General features: G+C 41.5%; 1 long non-coding RNA gene across 1 annotated transcript in view; it reads right to left on the bottom strand.

Moving 5' to 3' along the window:
- Positions 1–21,400, bottom strand: part of LOC120638571 — a 284,021-nt gene that overhangs the window by 155,604 nt on the left and 107,017 nt on the right. Inside the window, exon 2 of the long non-coding RNA XR_005660287.1 lies at positions 10,371–10,443. This is a non-coding gene — a long non-coding RNA (uncharacterized LOC120638571). The remainder of the gene's footprint in view (positions 1–10,370; positions 10,444–21,400) is intronic.

Here is a 21,400-nt window from a genome sequence, read left to right as displayed (position 1 = left end):
AATTTACATTGTTTTTATTTCTTTTAATTAAAGAGAAATGAGAGATTGGCATTGCTGATCTTTCTCTGTATAACTGCACATCTCCCTAACTTGGATTTATAGAGCTGTTACTAAATGTCAAAAGCCATCACCACAATTATGCCTGGATTAAACTAATGCTGTTGAAGAATGCGTTGTAGTTAGGAGGTTATTTCGTGATTACGATAGCCTACAGGTACTTTCTGTTAGTCCAGATTTTGCTGCGATAACAGACATTTCCATCCTTAGAGAAAAGGAATGTACCCCGAGCTCCTCACCCCAGGAGCTGAGGCTCTGTCAACATTGGAAACAACAACAAGTACTGGGGGTCCCGAGTCGGACGGAAAACCCATTTTTGTTTTAAAACCATCGTCTAGCTGGCTATTTACTCCAGTTCATCTCAGCAAAACACCGTGTGTGCAATTCATCTCGAGTATTTCTAAAATGGACTATTGTTGGAACACAGCCTTTTCATACGAATCACCTAAACCTCCTTGGAAAACTGTGCCTTTGGGAGGAATTGTTATATTAGTTTGCATATTTTAATTTTATTACCAAATATTTAAGTATATTTGATAACTGTAGATGGAAGCAAGAGGATTGTAAATGTGTGTTCAAGGGGATTACATTAGAGGCCACAGAATAATTCACAGATCTGCAGGGATTTTCTAAACTAAGTGAATTCTTAGCAGGTTTATAAGGAACCTTTTTGAAATATTTTGTAATTTTACTTTTTAATCAGCTGACTTCGGTGATGTATAAAAGAAACAGTTTGCCATTTTTCAGTGCTACAAACTTATTAAAGAACTAATATAAAGAGATTTCTGTGAATGGAGGGGAAAAAGAGGTACTAAGTCTTTCACCGAATCATTGTAACTCCTGGATCCAAAGGACCCGGTTTGGCCAAATCTCACGAGAGTTTAACAAGACAAGCAAACTGCTGTGGCACCCACAGGTAATTCCAACATTAAAAACTGATAGAGGTGTACCACTTTTGTCTTTTGACATGGTAGCTAAGTTTCAATGCTGTTAACTACGGGCTTTTCTTTTTTGCTGTTTTTGAAATCCTTTGCTTATAATCTAATATTTTTAGAGTTTATAGAGTGAAACCAGGGGAAGTGGATCTTGCCTGAAATCCCAGGTTGCCAAAAGACTTAGCATCAACAACAAAACCTGACACATTCCAGAGTCCCAATTTTAGATTCAGTCTCTTCTCTAGCTAGCTTGCTTAAAGTGTTTAAAGTGCTTTCTCGCTTTCCCCCAAGTAAAGGAGGAATAGAATTTAGCAAGAAAATCAAAAATAATTATAGAAGTAGGAAAGCGACTAGTCACTTAGTAGTAAATTTGGAGGAAACTTTTCCCTCTGAGCAATGGGGGCAATAGCAGATCTTGACTTGAAAATTTTGTGTCTCTTCCCTTACTATACCAGAGAGGCAGATTTTTTTTAAACATAAAATAATAATAATGTTGGTATTTGTTAAGCACTTACTATGTGCAGAGCACTGTTCTAAGCGCTGGGGTAAATACAGGGTAATCAGGTTGTCCCACGTGAGGCTCACAGTTAATCCCCATTTTACAGATGAGGTAACTGAGGCACAGAGAAGTTAAGTGACTTGCCCACAGTCACACAGCTGACAAGTGGCAGAGATGGGATAAAACAATCACCATCCTTTGTTTACCATCACTGATTTTTTAAAAAAAGGTATTTGTTAAGCTCTTACTATGCCCCTGGCACTGTACTAAGCATTAGGGTAGATATGATATTCAGGTTGGACACATCCATGTGCCACATGGGATTCACAATCTTAATCCCCAATTTACAGATGAGGTAACTGAGGCAAAGGGAAGTTAAGGGACACACAGCAGAAAAATGGCAGATCTAGGATTAGAATCCAGGTCCTTCTGACTCCCAGGCCCATGCTCTATCCCCTAAGCCATGTTGCTTTTCTGAAAACACTGTGGTACCTTTAGACAAGAGAGTCAATTATATTGTTTCAAAAAACAGTGACAAGCCTCTTATTGGGGGCAAAAAATATTACACTTCTTTCAATTTATTATTTTCCCTCTAGTGAGCACCCCAGGGATTCTTTTGTGAGGGAAAGATATGAATATAGTAAGAAATGAAGGAAGTGCCATAGAGAGGTGAGAAAAATAATTCTAAGCAAACAAAGTGGCCCAAAGTTAACAGCCAGTTTGAAGAGCTATGAGGAGAGTACAGGGAGTAGAAAAGATAAATTAGACAACTGGCTGCTTTGAAAATGGTTACGTTTTGCTTACTTTGTTCTGACTTGTGTGAATCACTTTCTGAAAAGCCATGTGAATATTACTTTGGAACCACACAGGGCACTTTGTGCTCTTGGAAAATCCTGAGTCTTAAGCAATTACTTCTCAATCATTGAGTCAATAGAAAGCAAAGAGTAAGGTTCTTGAAGTCATAGTTTTGTCGACTTAAAAAAAAATATAGGAAAATCCATTTCCTACTACCTTTTCATTCACTCCAATACTCCCACTTCAGTTTTCTTTCCTTACTTCTATCCTTTTCCCTGCCAGCACCTTTAAGGGATGCTATTACTGGGATCAGCTCAGCAGTTTGGGTAACTTGAAAATGCATGGGCCTGGGTATCAGGGAGCCTGAGTTCTAATTTCAGCTTTGCCACATGCCTGCTGTGTGACCTTGGACAAGTCTCTCAACTACTCTGTGCCACAGTTTCCTCATCGATATAACCGTTCTCTTTCTTACTTAGTGAGCCCCACATGAGACAGGGACTGTATCCTGCCTATTTGCATTTACCCCGACACTTAGTAAGGTGCTTGGCACATAGTATGTACATAACAAATAGTATTATTATTATTATTACTAAAAGGCCAGATCCCATCCAGACACAAGAGGGACTCTATACTTTACCCCCTCCGAGCTTTATGAAACTATATGATTTGGCTTATGATAAATGGGCAGTAGGAGTCCAGACCAGTTCCTCGGGACCAAACCTGGAGCTGATTAGGCCCCCAAATCTACAGTCAGATCTTCTTAATATTAGACATGTACCCCGTGCCTTGGTCAGTTCTTGCATTTTGAAGACTTTCTAAGTTAAACTTTTATCAGACCATTTCCTGAGAAACTTTAATGATTTTCAAAATATTAAACTCTGTTACCATGAAAGTAAAACACAAAGAGTGTTTATATAATATGGTGTTTGCTGCTTACTCTGTTCTAAGAACTCCAGTTGGTAAATACAATCAGATCAAACACACTCCATATTCTACATGGGAATGTCTTCATTCCTCTCCACCCCACTTTTTGGAATGTAACATAAAGGATGTAGTTTCACTAAGTCCCCCAAAGCCCATATGATTAGGCTGAGGTAATTCAATGACCTAGACTCTCTTATTCTTTAGTAGAGCAGGTAACATCCTGCAATAAAAATACTTCTTGTCTGCTGGATTTCAGCCTGGGCTTGATTTTCACTGCTGAGAAATTTAATTCCTGAGAAACAGGGGCTATAATTATACTTCTTTTAGCCCTTCCATTATACTATTGCTCTGCTATTACCTGAAGGATGAAATTCAAATAGTCAATAAGTCTGTGATGGAAAAAAAAGATTCCAAACCACTTTGTTTTGTGATTTGGAACCAAAATTAATTACAATATCTCTGAAAGGACTCAACTAAGGGTGGAGGGACTACCACTTAATTTTCCTGAAGAGGCAATAAAAGCCATCCTATTGCTCCCTCATAATCCCGGCCTCAAAACCCAAGGAGGGTCTACTGACAATCAAGTGAACATCCAAAGACGCATGGCCTAATGGAAAGAGCATGGTCCTGGAAGTCAGAGGACCTGGGTTCTAATCCCACCTCTGCCTCATCTGCTGTGACCTTGGGCGAGTCACTTAACTTCTTGTGCCTCAGTTTCCTCATCTGTAAAATGTAATCTGTTCTCTTTCCTACTTGGACTGTGAGCCTCATGAGGGACAGGGACTGTGTCCAACTGGATTATTTTATATCTACCCCAGTGCTCGGGATAGATATAGTGTGCTTGGCACATAGCAAGTGCTTAACAAGGACCATTTGAAAATGTCTTTCATGGGAATTTGAATTTTGTGGGGAATGCTATGAAGGGAATGAAGCATGTTGATACTTCCCTTTTCTTAATCTCATAAGAGGGAAAGAAGCAGGGCAGGATTTTACTTGAGAGAAGTGAGGAAAGAACATTGCTGTGGGCAGGCCAGTGCAGACCAAGTATAGTTTTGGAAGACAAGTGACCTTTGAAACCAATTTGTCTGGCTGTCCTCAAGTAGGAAGGACTGGACAACTTTCCTTCTCCCTGCCCAAACAAGCACATTTCAGTCAACTCCTGAGGATCTGCACCAAGGGAGTAGACCCATTTTAAAACTTCTGGCAAATTATTCTACAGGAAACCATGCCAAGAAATAGACTAACACATCAACTGTACATTGAATAATTTAAAATATCCCCAGATGAATTCTTGTCACTTTTACATACCCACTCAGATCTGTACCTTCACCTCAGGCACATTTTATCCCTTAAGGAATTTAGGAGTGAAGATGAAAATCAGCCTTGGGGTAAAGAGGAGGGTGGAGTCCTTGGTAGAAGAAGGGAGCTCGGCTCCATAATTATGGCATCTGTTAAATGCTTAATCTGCATCCGGGACTGCACTAAGCGCTGGGATGGATACAAGCAAATCAGGTTGGACACATCTCTCTGTGATCTCATTCCTCCATCCATCTCCCTACTTCAAGTTCAATAAGTAGCCAAAGGATCCGAAATGGGAAGAATGAAGCCAGCCCCTTGCTAGCCCCCTTGCACAGTCGTCAGACTCATTCAAAGGTGGGAAGGGTTTCCAGAGCCTAACTAGCTGCTACCAAAACCCTCATTATACAGGACTCACCCAGTGTCCCCGGAACCGGTTGGAGAAGCGTAAGTGGATTTCCGCTTGGGCATATGCACCATGGGTACCCTTTTGAATGTAGGACCAGCATATTTTTATTGAACCACTTCCCCTACCAAACCACAAGAGTTAGGGAGAACATTTGCTTTGAAGAAAGTTACCACTGACCTAGCCCAGGTGTTTTAAGTAGGTCACACTCTGTGACCTCAGTAGCCCTGTGGTGAGAACTTAGGCTCAGAAGAGCGGAGAAGTCTCTGGAAGATGAGTCACAGGTGTTCCATCAGTCGCTGTAATATAGGTAGCCATTAAATTAGAAAAGGAGGTTGCTTGATAAGCATGCCAATATAATTTTATGGGATGAGTTTACGCAGGAACAGTTGCCGTCAAGATGCATGTTGTCAATGTACTGCTGTCCTAATGATTTTATCTCATTCTCAGTCTGGTTCCCTCTAGTGAATCTTGTAAGGAAACAGGCTACCTGATCCTTTAATCCTACTAACATTTTACAAAAGAAGATTCAAATTAGCTTTGCTTATTCCAGATGCTTTAAATGCAAATGAGCATCAGAATGCTAGGGACAAAAATGTGAGGCAGGCACAACAATCTCCGAAAGAAAAGAACAAAGCAAACCTACCCAGGTTTGCTCGGTGAGAATAAGATGTCCCTCTTCTTCTTGGTGGCCTAGAGTGCCCTTCCCTAATGGGAACATTCCTAATTGGGAACTGGCTGCCAGATTTCCCCGGTGTTCAGCCGCAGCCAGCCAAAGGGGGTGATAAACTCATTTAATTCCATGACTCTGTGCTGGCTTCTTCCCTCCGCAAACTGATCTACTGTTTGCCATTTGGGCCTGACACAAAAACATTACCTATGCTGTATTAATCAGAGGGTGCAAGTGAAATATTAAGATCATTCCTCGAGGTAATCAAGTGGTCCAACTTTGCCATTTCATTTTCCTCTTTTCCTCTCTAACTAGGCAAGAGAGACTAAAGCACCAAGCTCCAAATTATTTATTTAAAACAATAACCCGACGCACAGTCTGTCTGCAGTTAGAGATCACTTACTTTGTACCCTCTGTCCTCTAATAGAAGGTGCACCTCACTGTCGGGTGACACAAAGCGTTAGCTTTGCTCTCTGCCATGCTCCTGTAGCCTACCCTTTAGCCCGGCATTTACCCTCTAGCAAACCCAGGTTGTTTTGTTCGAAATGGAAATGAGCTATGGCAGCTCTTAATTTCAGGTGATTTATTGGGGACAGACTAGGCTGCCAGTCTGCGCCGAGTCTGCTTACCATTGCCTTCTTAAGCTCTCTGGGATAGTTTTAAGAGCTCTATCAGTGTGTGTGGCAAAAGCAGGAAGAGGAGAAACCCAAAATACTCTCACTTCATAGAAATAAAATCACCAGAGAGTCTCCTGCTAATCTTGGGCAGTTGCAACTTGAGCAAAGTAAAAAAAAAAGGAACCCAGGCTGAACCAGGAATGAAATTGGATGGCATGGGGTTTTAATTGGATTTTCTTTTGAAATAGGTTATCTGCCCTAATGCACAGAGGTCATAGGCCAACACAATCCAAACATCGATTAATCAACAATGGTATTTATTGAGCACTTACTCTGTGCAGACTACAAAGTGCCTGGGAGAATGCAATAGAGTTGGTAGACATATTCCCTGCCCACGAGGAACTCACAGTATAAAGGGGGAGACAGAAATTAAAATAAATTACAGATAGAGGTAATGGCAGAGTGCAAGGGTATCTATGTAGTCCCGTGGGGCTGAGGGTGGGATGCTTAAGGGGTTCAGATCCAAGTGTATAGGGGGAAGTGAGGGTGAATAGGGGAATGAGAGCTTTAGTCAGGAAAATCCAGGGGGAATTGTGGATTTAGCCTCACAGGATCATAACCGATAGATAGCAAATACAAAGAATGCCTGAGTCTGGCGTAGGATTACCTTTGTCAGTCATACATCAGTGCTTTCAGCCATACCTGCACGCATGGACAAGATCTCATCCTCAGAGGTGTCATTTTCGAACACGAAGGATAGCTGTATACACACATCTGAGGCCTTTACAGGTAATAATAAAAATAGGCAGTCAGTTCTTTGTGTGTTGAAGCGGGTAGTTTTGGGAAAACTACCTCATGCAGTTGAACTGGCGGGGAGGGGCCATTTGAATAAGCAGCAGCACTAAATTATAGACCTCAAGTGTAATTTGGCCAGAACCTCAACTAGCCACTTTACTCTTCAGATATGCTGAAGAATGTCAGCAAGACCACACGCATAGTGCAGGCCTCATTTTGCATTTTCCCTTGTGTTTCTGAATGCAGGAAAACTGGATCCAGGAATATTCTAGGAAGAACAGCAAGCAGAAGGAATCTTGGGAGGAGTAGGGAGGGAGGGAGAAGGATATTTCCGGCCTACTTTTCTCCATGATGAGCAAGATCAAGCAGTGCCTTTCCTTTCCTCTCCATCGGTGCCCTGGCCCTAGCCCACAAAGGAGGGATGAAGTGACTATGACCTTCCTGCATTTCCACACCCACTTTTCATTCTGATAGAGGAAGGAGCGTGGCTTAGTGGAAAGAACCGGGCTTGGGAGTCAGAGGTCGTGGGTTCTAATCTCAGCTCTGCCACTTGTCAGCTGTGTGACTTTGGGCCAGTCACTTAACTTCTCTGTGCCTCAGTTACCTCATCTATAAAATGGGGATTAAGTCTGGGAGTCCCACGTGGGACAACTGATTACCTTGTATCTATCCCGGTGCTTAGAATAGTGCTCGGCACATAGTAAGCACTTAACAAATACATTATTATTATTATTAGGATAAGGCACAGGAACCAAATCACAATTATTTCAGATGTGTAGATGTGCATTTTTTTTATTTCTATGTCTTCTAATAAAACTTTGGCAACACTAGTTTATCACAGACCTTCCAATATTTAGGGGACCTAACACTGGATATTAGCATATTCTAACTTAGAGGAACCTAGACCATCTGATGACAATTCACCTGAAGTATTAGAGCCACAGAGGATCATGTAGGACAATTTTCACAATATATCAGCAGTGTCCAGGACACCTACTAGAGATCACTGGTCACATATACTGTAAGCTCACTGTGGGCAGGGAATGTGTCTGTTCATTATTATACTGTACTCTCCCAAATGCTTAGTACGGTACTTTGAACACAGTAACTGCTCGATAAATATGATGGAACAATTGAAAGAACATCTCCTCTAAGAAGCCTTACCTGCTTAAGCCCTAATTTCCTAGGCTCCCTCTTCCTTCTGCATCATTGGGTCTGTGACCTTTGGCCATTTGATATTCACCCCATCCTCAACTCCACAGCACTTATATATCTTCAAATTATGTTACATATTTTATATCAATATCTGTCTCTTCCTCCAGACTGTAACCTCTCTGTGCATAGGAAATGTCTGCCCACTCTCTGATAGTGTTCTCTCCCAAGTGCTTACTTCAGTGCTCTGCACATGAGCACTCAATATATATCATTGATGGTGATGACTGATGAATGAAGCATAACCTGTATGAAAGACTAAAACCCAGCTCACACTCTCCCTTCTTCCTACGATCACCTTCTCACTGTGTTTCTCTCTTGATTCTCCCATCGCTGAGCCCTGGCCACACCCTTCTTCCTACTTGGAACTTCTAGACTGTGAGCCCACTGTTGGGTAGCCCACTGTCTCTATCTCTTGCCGAATTATACTTCCCAAGCACTTGGTACAGTGCTCTGCACACAGTAAGTGCTCAATAAATACTATTGAATGAATGAATGGAACTCCCTCCCACTTCAGATCTACCAGACCACAAGTCTACCCCATCTTCAGAGCCTTTCTGAAATCCCAGCTCCTCCAAGAGGCTTCCTGATTAATTGCTCTTCTCCCCAGGGCTAGTATCTTCCCTAATATCAAGCTGGCACTTTTGTACCCCTAAAACGTTTGTACGTCCTACTTTTCATATCACTTTGGGACATACCATGTTACATATTGTACCATTTGAGCACTTCCATTGCCTATTTGTTAATTATTTTATGTCTGTCTCCTACCAGATTAACTCTCAGGGGGCAGAGATCACACCTTCTATTGTACTATGCCAAGCTCTCAGTACAGTAGGAGCCCAACAAATACTACAGATTGATTGACAGCAGAAAGATGGTACTAGAGCGCAAGGAGTCATAGGAATGGAAGGCTACAGCAAAGAGGTGTCTTCCAAATGATCTTTTTTCTCATGAACTCATGAAAAGGTAAAATGAAAGTGGGGGGGGCGGAGGCTTTTTCTTGGTCCTGGAGTGGCACTGATTATCATCTTTTTTGTTCCCTGGCTCATCCTTGGACTTGATCTTTGAATGATGCAGTAGCTGAGATATTCACGGAAACAGCCGGGACTTACATTTTAGCCAGTCTATCTCATACCTGTGAAGTCTTTCAGATAAAATATGAATTGCAATCACTTTATATCTATATATGCCTATAGAATCTTCTTCACATACACTCAACTGTAATATAACTTGCCTAAAAAACTGAGTGCAGATTGGAAAGAGATCTGCAAGAATTAACCTTCCAGTTTTCCATCAGCAAAATGGATCCTGAGAAAATGCCTCAAAAATGTGTTTGGCTCATTCTCTACGTGTAGTCTGCTAAGCCAAGTGGAAGGAACAGGCATTCTAAAACAGAGAAATAAACCATAGTTTACACTCATCATCTTCCCTTCTGAGGTGCTTGGGTGCCTCTCTTCACTGCAGAATCACTGTCTATGTACAAAACAAACAGATTTGGGCTGCAGAAATAAAGTTCAAACTAGGAATTGCAGATAAGGGGATGAAAGTATTTCAGTCCCAAGCTACCCATTTTTCTAACTTCTAATGTCAGTAAAGCAATGGAATGAGAACCTGCTTCAAATTTCTAAAACAATGTTAAGCATTTACCCGGTGGGTAATCTACCTTAGGGGCCATTGTTAAGGAGCTCAAAAATAATCACTCAGCACCTCCATCATGCATTGTGAAAAAACTCCCCTTCTACAAACACCTCCACGCTGTCTTCAAGAACCTCTACCAACCAGATGTTTCAGTTCCAGGTTCTGTTCCAAGACATTAGGTTAATCAGTTAAACTTGACAAAAAAAAGGTTAAAATTCTTAGCATACTCTCTCTGAATACCTTTGCGACTTGATATTATCTTATATCTTTCCTCTTTGTGTTGATATTATAGGGACAAAAGTTTCATTGAAATTTTTTTTAAAAGATGGCAAACTCATTCCACCTTAACCCAAATCATGAATGAACGAGCTTGCTACTTGAGGGCAAAAAATGAAAATCAGTGAGTTAGATGCCCTCCCCTCCTATGTCCTGCTTAGGAAGTATAGATGAGCTAAAATCCATGGAGTTTCATAAGATAAAAGCATCATAAACTAGAAACCAGTGGTGCTGTGGTTATGTATATTACCTTTTTCACTTGGAGTCTCTCATTGCTAACTTCCACACCCTTCAAAATAATGGAAAGTCAAAGTCATAGAAACCTGAAAACAGAAAAAAAGGTGAATTAAACCCTAGATGCTTATCTGTATCTAGTATCACTCATCAACTATATGGGAGTGTAGAACAAGGACCTCAAGGATGTATTTATTCAATAGTATTTATTGAGCGCTTACTATGTGCAGAGCACTGTACTAAGCGCTTGGAATGAACAAGTCGGCAACAGATAGAGACAGTCCCTGCCATTTGACGGGCTTACAGTTTCCACAGTTGACATGTGTGTTCAGTGCATTGGGCAGGCCACCATCTGAAATGGCCCAAACTCACTTTCGATATATAACCACTGCACCAAGTAGGGGTCTTCAAAGGGCCAAATCAACATCAAATGTCTAGAAAGAATCACAAACAGTGAAATCCTACAATGAAGTCAGCCTCCTGGGATTGAAGCTCTGATCACCTCAACACGATTGAGCTGGATGGGACATGTGAGGAGAATTAATAACAGTAGGATAGCCAAACAGCTGATGCATAGTGAACTGACCCTGGAAAACTAGGAGCAAGGGTGACAGAGGAACTTTATAGTAATAAATATCATAATGAGTAGAAAATAAAAGATACAGACAATGGCACATTGAAATCAAGAAAGGAACAGCTCTTTTTGAGCAGACGCTTAACTATTATGAGATCTGGAAGCAAAAAAAAGTGAAGCATGGCACACAACAATCACAACAGCTCAACAAAGAACAGTCTTTAAGAGTGCACTGCAGTCAGGAATATGGGACCCACTTTGGCCCTTTTGACCACAAACACACCTCACAACCAGGGATGGCATCTTCTCTGTGCACAATGGACAGTTCTATAGCAATTGTATTAATGTCTTCTCTCCCGCTAGATTGATAGCTCCTTTGGGGCAGGGACTATATCTACTAACTCTTACACTGCACCATCCAGGTGCTTAATACAGTGTTCATTCAATAGTATTTATTGAGGGCTTACTATGTGCAGAGCACTGTACTAAGCGCTTGGAATGAACAAGTCGGCAACAGGTAGAGACAGTCTCTGCCGTTTGACGGGCTTACAGTGTTCTGCACACAGTAAGTGCTCAGTAACTATGATTGCTTAATTGACTGATTTAGTTAAGGAATCAGATGGTTTGGAGTTCAGTAGAATCTTCATCGATGAATGTCATTAAGTTCATGAAGACAAAGTACTGCGCTTGGAGCAATACAAAGTCATTTAAAAAAACAAATTTTCTGCCCTCCTGGAATTGATAATCAAATGAAAATGGGCCATAGACCCTCTTTTTAAAAAAATAGTATTTGTTAAGTGCTTACTATGTTCCAGGCGGTGTTCTAAGTGCTAGGGTAGATACAAAGTAATCAGGTCCCACATGGGGCTCAGTCTTAATCTCCATTTTACAGATGAGAAAACTGAGGCACAGATAAATTAAGTGACTTGCCCAAGGTCACGCAGCAGACAAAAGGCAGAGCTAGGATTAGAATTCAGGTCCTTCTGAGTCCCAGGCCTGCGCTCTACCCATTAGACCACGCCGCTACTCTTTGCTATGTTGTTGAAGACTGAAAGAACCACAGCACATATAGCTGAGGGAAGAAATAGGAGACTGAGGAAAATACATCACAAAAGGGGTCAAGGCAGAGAGCAAAGAAACCGAGAAGGTTACACCAAAACACACAAAACATTCCCAGGTTTCGTAAAACATACCAACTGTAAAACTACAAACCAGCATCTGAAATGAAATCATGAGCATTATGAGAGGGAATGTGGCCTATTGAAGACAGCACATGCCTGGCAGTCAGAGGACATGGGTTCTGCAAATTGCTAGCTGTGTGACCTTGGGCAAAGTCACAACTTCTGTGCGCCTCAGTTCTCCTGTTCTCCCTTCTACTTAGACTGCGAACCCCATGCAGGACAGGGACTGTGTCAAACCCAATTCACTTTTATCTACCCCAGCACTTTGAACCGTGTTTGTTACATAGTAAGCATTTAACAGATACAACAATAAACGGCATAAACAATGGTGCCAGGATGGAAAACTGGAATTTGCTATGGGTGTCGGCAGCAGTTCTCTCCTTTCTTTTTACATCCCCAAATTTTGGTCTGGCGCTCCCCCACTAGATTGTAAACCTGTTGTGGTGAGGGAAAGTGTCTGTTTATTGTTATATTGTACTTTCCCAAGTGCTTAATACAGTGTTTTGCACACAGTAAGCACTCAATAAATATGAATGAATGGTCTCAATCCCATTTGAGAGCTGAAAGAAGCAGAATAGGGTGAGAAAATGGGGCAGGGCTTTTTGGTGACTTACTCTTTCCAGTCTCCTAAGCTTCGAGCAATTTCCAAAGGATCAGAGACATTCTTAGTCCATCACCCCCTGGGAATTCCATCTTGTACAGGTAAGGGACTATAAGTAATCTATTTCTTTTCGATGTGCTCACTGGAGCAAATAATGCAAACAGCTCCCATTTGCTCAGCTGGCAGAGAATAAACCTCGCTCCAACTTCTCTCTCTATAAATTAATTTATTATTTAAGCACATCTGTCTGTTTATTTAAAGAGGTGCTGTGGCCTCCACTTGTACCCTTGTGCAGAGGAAAACATCACACTGAGATCTCAAGTGTCACAGCAATTAGTCAAATGGGAAAGATGCTGCTCCAGGATGTTCAGGGACACTGTACTTGATAATCTTCAATTTGCTCAATATTACAATTAAGGTAACTTCAAATGTGTGATAACCTTAATAGTGTCAACATGTTTCCATTATCTCCGGTGTACATATTATTTTTAACCTACTTCACACACAAGAATGTATTAATGCATTTTTTGGCTCCCGGTAAAGTGGCCCTCTACCACGCTGTGAAGGACTTAATAACCTTGTAGAAATGTTTTACTGATGAGTATTTAAAAATTATTGGAAAATCACTCAGTGATAGTAAAGAAAAACACTACATTATCAGGGGCTTGGTGATAGGTGTTTCATAAGGGAAGCAATGATTAACGGCAAGACTGTCGCTGCTGCTCTTGCTTTTTCCAAATATTCACACACACATATACACACACACACACACATAGGAGAAGAGATGGGATGACAGGTCAATGTAGTGATCTTAAATCACTCATTGCACATGTTCTCAGTTATATTTTAAGAAGACAAAACATGAAAAAAAAAGAGAAATGGAAAAAGAGGAGAATGTAATTTATTTTATCCATCTCTGAACATCCTGGGTAGATATGATAGATGACTGCAGCTGTACGTCCAATGTCCCTGCCAGATGGAAGGGTAAGTTTAGAGGGAAGAAAGTGACCTGCTATGTAGAAATCTGAAAAATGGAATTTGTGGGACCTATGCCATTTTCTATTATTTCTGAGGGTGGCCAATGACCAGAGTCCTCCCTAACTTTCTTTCTGGTTCTGCGTAATTTCAGAAGCAATATGACCGGACTTTGGCAGGTAATCAATGTCCCTGTCCCTCCAAAATTGTTCAAATGCTGGCATACCACTCTGGCTGGATTACTGAGGTAAACATTTATGTAACTCCAACCTTTCCACTGGTGTAAAATTACTGATTCATTGGGATCTTCCATTTTCCCTAATTAGACCAGTGAGTGAGGGATTTGCAAAACAATTCCAGAGACTCACACTTTAATATTAACTAATGTGCACTTGGCCTACTTTTTGATTTTCCCACTGAACATATAGGGTCAGTTTCTCATCTTGCTCTGCACCCCTGCGGAGTGAGCTCTGTACACAAAACTGCAGTGTTTTCAGAGGGAGTTTTCCTTCCTCTACTCGTTTCTGTCTCCCTCCCTCCTCCCACTGAGATCCCCCTCACTGAGCGGTCTTGCTATCCAAAGGAAGTCTTTTATTCAGTGTCTTAGGGCGGAAGAGTAGGAAACTAGCTGGTAATGTAGGCTGGACTACATTGGAAACTAGACTGCTAATGTAGGAGAAAGAGCAACCTCAAAAGACCGATAAAATCGCAGACAAAAAGGAACAATTTGCCCAACCAATTATAGTTTCTATCATTTATATCTGCTTTATTATTTTTACAATGGATGACCTCAAAGACATCCAATACGCCTCCCTTAAGGAAGACAGAAGGGTAAAGGTAATGGTTTAATGGAAAGAGCCTGGATCCGGAAGTCAGAAGACCTGGGTTCTAATTCCAGCTCCACCACTAATCCTCTGTGTGCGACCTTAGGCAAGTCACTTAACTCTTGGTGCCTTAGTTTCCTCATCTGTAAAAAAAAAATGAGGATTAAATCCTACTCCTTCCCACTCAGACTGTAATCTGTGGGACAAGGACCGAGTACAACCTGATTGTCTTGTATCCACCCCAGGGTTTAGAATAGTGCTTGACACATATTAAGTTCTTAACAAGTCCCACCACTATTGATTATGAAGAAAAAAACAGTGCCCTCGATCCCTCTACAATTACCCCAAAGCTCAATATTTTCCATTTCCATGTTGCCAGTAGCAACAGAAGACTTCAAAATGGCTCCCAGAAGTGCGTGAAGCTGCACCACCTTTGTTCCTTTGCCCAGAGTACATAGCTACTGCCTGCCAACCCTAGGCAATGAGCACACTCCTGATTCAAGAGCAGATACTAGAAGGTGAGGAGAGGAGCACAGGGTAATATGACTGGGTTAAGTTCAAAACAGCAAAATGTTACTGCCAGTCACCAATCTCCAAACTCTCTTGGTGGTCTTGAAGAGACATTTTCAATACTGAACCAAACAGTCCTGAGCACTCAGAAGAATATGTAAGAAGCAAAAGATATGTTCCTAGCCTTTAAGGAGTTTACAATAAAATGGGTCGAATTTCACTAACAATTATAACCTGCATATTATCTTCAGTTTCTGACCCCAGTAATTTCTTTCCTTTCTGAAAAAAAAATCGTATCGGATTACCTTTGTACAGAAACGTTCTGAGCATGTCACTCCCTTCCTCAAAAACCTCCAGTGGTAGCCTATCAACCTTCGCATGAAACAAAAACTCCTCACTCTTGGCTTCAAAGCTCTCCATCACCCGGCCCCATCCTAACTCACCTCCCTTCTCTCCTTCTACAGCCCACCCCGTACACTCCGCTCCTCTGCCGCTAACCTCCTCAAGGTGCCTCTTTCTCGCCTGTCCCGCCGTCGACCCTTTGCTCACGTCCTACCGCTGGCTTGAAATGGCCTCCCTCCTCACAAATGCCAAACTAACTCTCTTCCCCTCTTCAAAGCCCTACCGAGAGCTCACCTCCTCCAGGAGGCCTTCCCAGACTGAACCCTCCCTTTCCCCCTGCCCCTCCTCCCCTTCCCATTCACCCTACTACTTCCCTCTGCTCTACCCCCTTCCCCTCCCCACAGCACTTGTATATATTCGTATATATCATTTATGATTCTATTTTATTAATGATGTATATATATCTATGATTCTATTTATGTTGTTGGTATTGATGCCTGACGACTCGTTTTATTTTGTTGTCTGTCTCCTCTTTTTAGACTGTGAGTCCATTGATGGGTAGGGATTGTCTCTGTTGCCAAATTACTTAATACAGTGCTCTGTACACAGTAAGCGCTCAATAAATACGATTGAATCAATGAAGACCATTCCTGAAAAGAAGAGTCTCTTCCACTAAAACTACCTTCTAAACAAATTCCAAACTCTGTACTAACCCTAAAGCTATCCTTACCATGACATAAAGCAACTTTAGGGGGGGATGCGTTGTATCTATATTCCCAGCTTACAGCGACAAGCAGTCAATCATCGGTATTTATCAAGCACTTCCTGTACTAAGCATATTGGGAAAGTACAATATAACAGAGTTGAGAGACAGGGTTCCTGCCTACAAGAAACTTACAGTATACAGTGGGAGACATCCATTAAAGTGAATTAGGGATAGGAGAAATAGTAGAGTAGTGACACTAGAAGGTCAACAAAATTCATCCAACAAAGAAGCAGCGTGGCTTAGTGGAAAAGAGCCTGGGCTTTGGAGTCAGAGGTCATGAGTTCGACTCCCGGCTCTGCCACTTGTCAGCTGTGTGACTGTAGACAGGTCACTTCACTTCTCTGTGCCTCAGTTACCTCATCTGTAAAATGGGGATTAACTGTGAGCCTTACGTGGGACAACCTGATTACCCTGTATCTACCCCAGCGCTTAGAATAGTGCTCTGCACATAGTAAGCGCTTAACAAATACCAACATTATTATTAACATTATAATTTGAGTAGGCTGCAGTATTTAAGTCCTGGCATATAACTGCAAAATATTTTCAATTCTCAATAGGATATTAATATGCTTGGACATGCTCTTAAATGAACTACCCTGTTAAACTATGTGCTCACCTTGGAGGCAGTGAACTCTTTCAGTAGCCTAGAGAATCAGTGGTCGATAGAACCCTTACAAATTAGCCTGCACCAGCATGCTCATGGTGCTAAAGAAATTAGGCAGAGAGCCTAAAAGAAATAAACTCAGACTAGCATCTTCCTGTCCAATGACCTCCCTGCCCCTCTGGCTTGTGCTTTCTTCTTCTCTACATTGCCCTATATTTATTCCTTTATCCCTTCATCTATTTTTAGTTTGCCTTTCCTCATTTTGGAAATGAACCATGTTTCATCACATATTTCCTATGGATCTTTTCAAGCAAGTTTGCTTATTTTATGTGCAGACTGCTTTTACTAAGTACTTGGAAGAATACAATAGATACGATTCTGCCCTGAAGTAGCTCATATTTTATCAGTGGGAAAAGACCCAAATTAATTTACATATAGGACAAAGAAGAGAATGGAAAAGTGGAGATGTGATAGGTAAATGTTTTCAAAACATTGAGTCTGAAAATTATGATGTTCAAAAGAGTCACTGGGAGAAAAGTTAGGGCTGGTGAAATTGATATGGGAGTCACCTGCAGAGAAGTGATAGCTGAAGCCATGGCAGTGGATGACACATAGCAACCACTTAAGGAATTAGTGTAAAGTGAGAAGAGTGGGGAACCCTGAACTTTAGGGAAACCCACAGTTAAAGAAGGGAGGAAGAAGAGCCCAGGAACGAAACTAAGCAAGATTCATCAGAGAAGGAGGAGAACTAGAAGAGTACGGGGTCAATAAAACCAAGATGAGATAATGTTTCCAGGAGAAGAAGGTAGTCCATAGTGCCAAATGTGGCTGAGAGATCAAAGAAGATTAGGATAAAATGGAAGCCATTTGATTTGGATGAATTGTTTTTACTTTGGTGACTTCAGAAGTTGGGTCTCAGTTTACCTCTTAGTAAACTTTGTAAAGATACTCCTTACAAGTTAGAAACTATTTGATTGAAGGTTTACTTTTCAGTTCCCATAACTGAGTGCTCTATAGAACAGAATGCAGAATAGGATAAAGTTTCCAAAGAACTGGGAGTGGTCTGGTGAACACTTTCTCTGATAGATAAACATTTTTGCAGGCCAAAATGCTTAAAAAACCTTTTGTTTCTCATCATATTGTACTCTCCCAAGAGCTTAGCACAGTGTTTTGCACATAGTAAGTGCTCAAAAAATGCAATTGAATTGAATTTACTGAAAAATATGCCATGTTCCGTTACTCAGACTATAAACCATTTTCTCCCAGGGATTAGCCTATACACCAGTCAAAATAGGTCCTGTCATTATTTATTAACCACAGGTCCCAGAAATGCAAAGTGAAGAATTGGCAACTTTACAGTACTGAGCTATTTTTTGTTTATTATACACGAGATGTAAAGCAGTCAGGAGAAAAACCAACAACAAGAAGACAGAAGGCTTGTAAAACAGAAGAAAAACTATTTTGGTAAGGAAAATATTTCAGTTCTAAATTCCTAAGAGGTCAACATAAACAATAGCGAATTTAAAAATATATTTTTTAAATTATGTTCAGTGTCACTTGCCAGTGTTGTGTTAATTAATGCAAATGCAGAACATTGCATTGATTCTTGCTTAAATTCTACCAATGTACAGCTGTACTGTAAATATGTTAGTGAATAACCCTAAGCCACTGTCATATGATTCTTTTCTCAATGCCTGAATCTTCGAAAATCACTGCCAGCATTTTAAGAATGATTTTACATACTCGGGAAAATGGAAGAGAGCTCTCAAGTCTTCAGTGACCGAATAGGGCTTTAATTCTGGCTGCATGTCATTCCTTCTGAACTAACATGGGAAAGGGCAAATTCTCTGACATACCAGAGCAGAGAATGCTAAGGTTTTCAAGGAAATGCAAAATGGAAAAGGACGAGAAAAGAGGGACAGCCCAGCTCGCACACTCCACTCCTCTGTCGCTAATCTGCTCACTGGGCCTCGTTCCTGCCTGTCCCGCCGTTGACCCTTGGCCCACAATCCTACCACTGACCTGGAATGCCCTCCCTCCTCACATCCGCCGAACTAACTCTCTTCCCCTCTTCGAAACCCTACTGAGAGCTCACCTCCTCCAGGAGGCCTCCCAGACTGAGCCCTCCCTTTCCCCCTGCTCCTCCTCCCCTCCCCATTCCCCCTACTCCCTCCCTCTGCTCTACCCTCCTCCCCTCTCCACAGCACTTGCATATATCTGTACATATTTATTGCTCTATTTTATTCATGATATGCATTTATCTATGGTTCTATTTATCTATTTTGATGGTATTGATGTCTGTCTACTTGTTTTATTTTGTTGTCTGTCTCCCCCTTCTAGACTGTGAGCCCACTGTTGGGTAGTGATTGTCTCTATCTGTTGCCGAATTGTACTTTCCAAGCGCTTAGTACAGTGCTCTGCACACAGTAAGCGCTCAGTAAATACAATTGAATGAAAGGTGTGGTTTTTTTATGGAATTTAAGTGCTTTGTTAAGTGCTTACTATGGTAACAAGAACTGGGGTAGATACAAGATAATTAAGTTGGACACAGTCCGGGTAGGTCTGTCTATCGCATTTGTTGAATGCCTACTGTGTGCAGAGCACTGTACTAAGTATTTGGGAGAGTACAATAAATAGGCACATTCCCATGTCCCACTTGGGGTTCACAATCTTAATCACAATTTTACAGATGAGGTAATTGAGGCACAGGGAAGTTAAGTGACTTGCCAAGGTCACATACGAGATAAGTGGTAGAGCCGTATTAGAATCCAGGTCCTTCTGACTCCCAGGCCCATGTTCTATCCACTAGGCCAAGTGTTTATCACTCAATGAACACCTGTCAACATGCTGAAGCCCACTCTGAAATAGACCTTACCTTGGTGGTAGATGCTAATAAGGTAACAAGGGAGGAAATAGTAGGACTGATATTTAGTACTATTATAATTAATTGAGTAATTATCCAACACTGTATCAGACATATAACAGGACCAGACAGCTACCGGATGGGGCATCAGAAAAACTAGGCTGGCATTCCTATTCCTAAGGAGATTTTGGCAGTCTTGCAGTCACCATGCTTAACTCCCCGGGAACCTGTGAAGAGATGCGAATTGCTACTCCTAAAATAGGATTTAAATTTGAGTACATACTTGTGAAGTCTGAAGATGGTTATTTTAATGACAAATGGGAGTAAGACCCATGTTGGGGAGTGAGGTACTTAAGTTGACGCCATGGAAAAACCCCTGGGATAAGCCTAGAATAGGTCATAACACCCAGTACCCTTCCATCTGTCTGTGAAGAAGCAGCAATATTTTCTGCGCTCTGCCACCTAATTAATAAGAGCTGGATTCTAGAGTTTGTTTGATGCACTGTCTTAATGAGTACATTCAGAAAGCAAGATTTTCCATTTAGAAATATTAATGAATGTAATTTTACTCAATCCTCCCTGATAAGCAATTAGGATTTTCCATCATAGAAAATGGTGGACTACGAGTATTCAGAGAAACCTTTCTCCCTGAAGTAATTCAACTCAAGGAGGAGTTCTCAGACTCCATCTAAAAACGTTACTTTGTGGGGACAGAGTCTGGCCCTTGTCTTTACTTTGAAATCCCATAGTATCTTGAACATAGCTGTCAGCACAGGCACTTCATTTTTTTGATAGTGATGAGGTGTGGAAATAAGATTCACAGTAAGTCGGTTCTTCACCGTAAAAGATGGAACGCGAATGAGCAATGACAAATGGTGGCGTTAAGTCTGTGGGACCAGCTGGACAGAGGGGCAGCCATCTCAGATCTATTGTGTGTCATATCGTTATAGGGTACTCTCCCAAGTGCTCTGCACACAGTAAGTGCTCACTAAATATGATTGACTGACTGACTGACTCAGGGGAGCCCTCCAAGTGAGTCTGGGCAGCACACACTCCTCTTCACTCTAAATCAAAGAGCAGTCTCCGACGGTGATTGGAAGGAGAGTGTAAAGCCAGAGGTTGGGTAGGTGCAAAACATTCCAGAGAGGATGAGAGAGCGTGAACTTTGGCCTGGTGGGCCTGTCAGGCTTCCTCTGCTCCGGGCCCATCAGAACCATTATAGATACCTGCCCAAAGGCTTAGTCTTACTGTGGACACAGATGGAATTTCCACAAACCCATGTGAGTATTTTCAGGCACCTGATCAATCAATCAACGGTATTGATTGAATACCTGTGTGCAGACCATTTTGCTAAGCCCTTGGGAAAGTACAATACAATAGAGTTGGTAGACATGATCCCATACCACAAGGACTTCACAGACTAGAATCCAGATTAGAGGCACCCCAGACATACCTGGCCAGTTCCTAACCAGTCATTATGGAAATGGAATATTTCCCAGCCCAGGCCATTCTAGAATGTAAGTGTCTGTATTTATGCATTTGGGGGTTATTTCTCAGAGAAACCCTCAGGTCAGTCAACAAGAACACACTACTTATCTACTGAACTTTCCAGATTTAGAGTTAAACTATATCAAAGACCTTAACATGGACACTTGTGCTATTTCCCTGAAAGAAGTGAATGGATTCTAATCAGCAAGGCTCTCCTCAGGTCCACTCAACACCAAAAGAATGTAAACAACTGAGGCCTGAAGGGATCCTGGCCTTTGCCCTAGCTCCTTCTCCTAGCTCTTAAACTAGGATGCATTA

Source organism: Ornithorhynchus anatinus, chromosome 8 (assembly GCF_004115215.2).
Source record: "Ornithorhynchus anatinus isolate Pmale09 chromosome 8, mOrnAna1.pri.v4, whole genome shotgun sequence".
Taxonomy (NCBI): Eukaryota; Metazoa; Chordata; class Mammalia; order Monotremata; family Ornithorhynchidae; genus Ornithorhynchus; species Ornithorhynchus anatinus.
The sequence above is the reverse complement of the archived record's forward strand: the minus strand, read 5'-3'. Positions and strand labels throughout refer to the sequence as shown.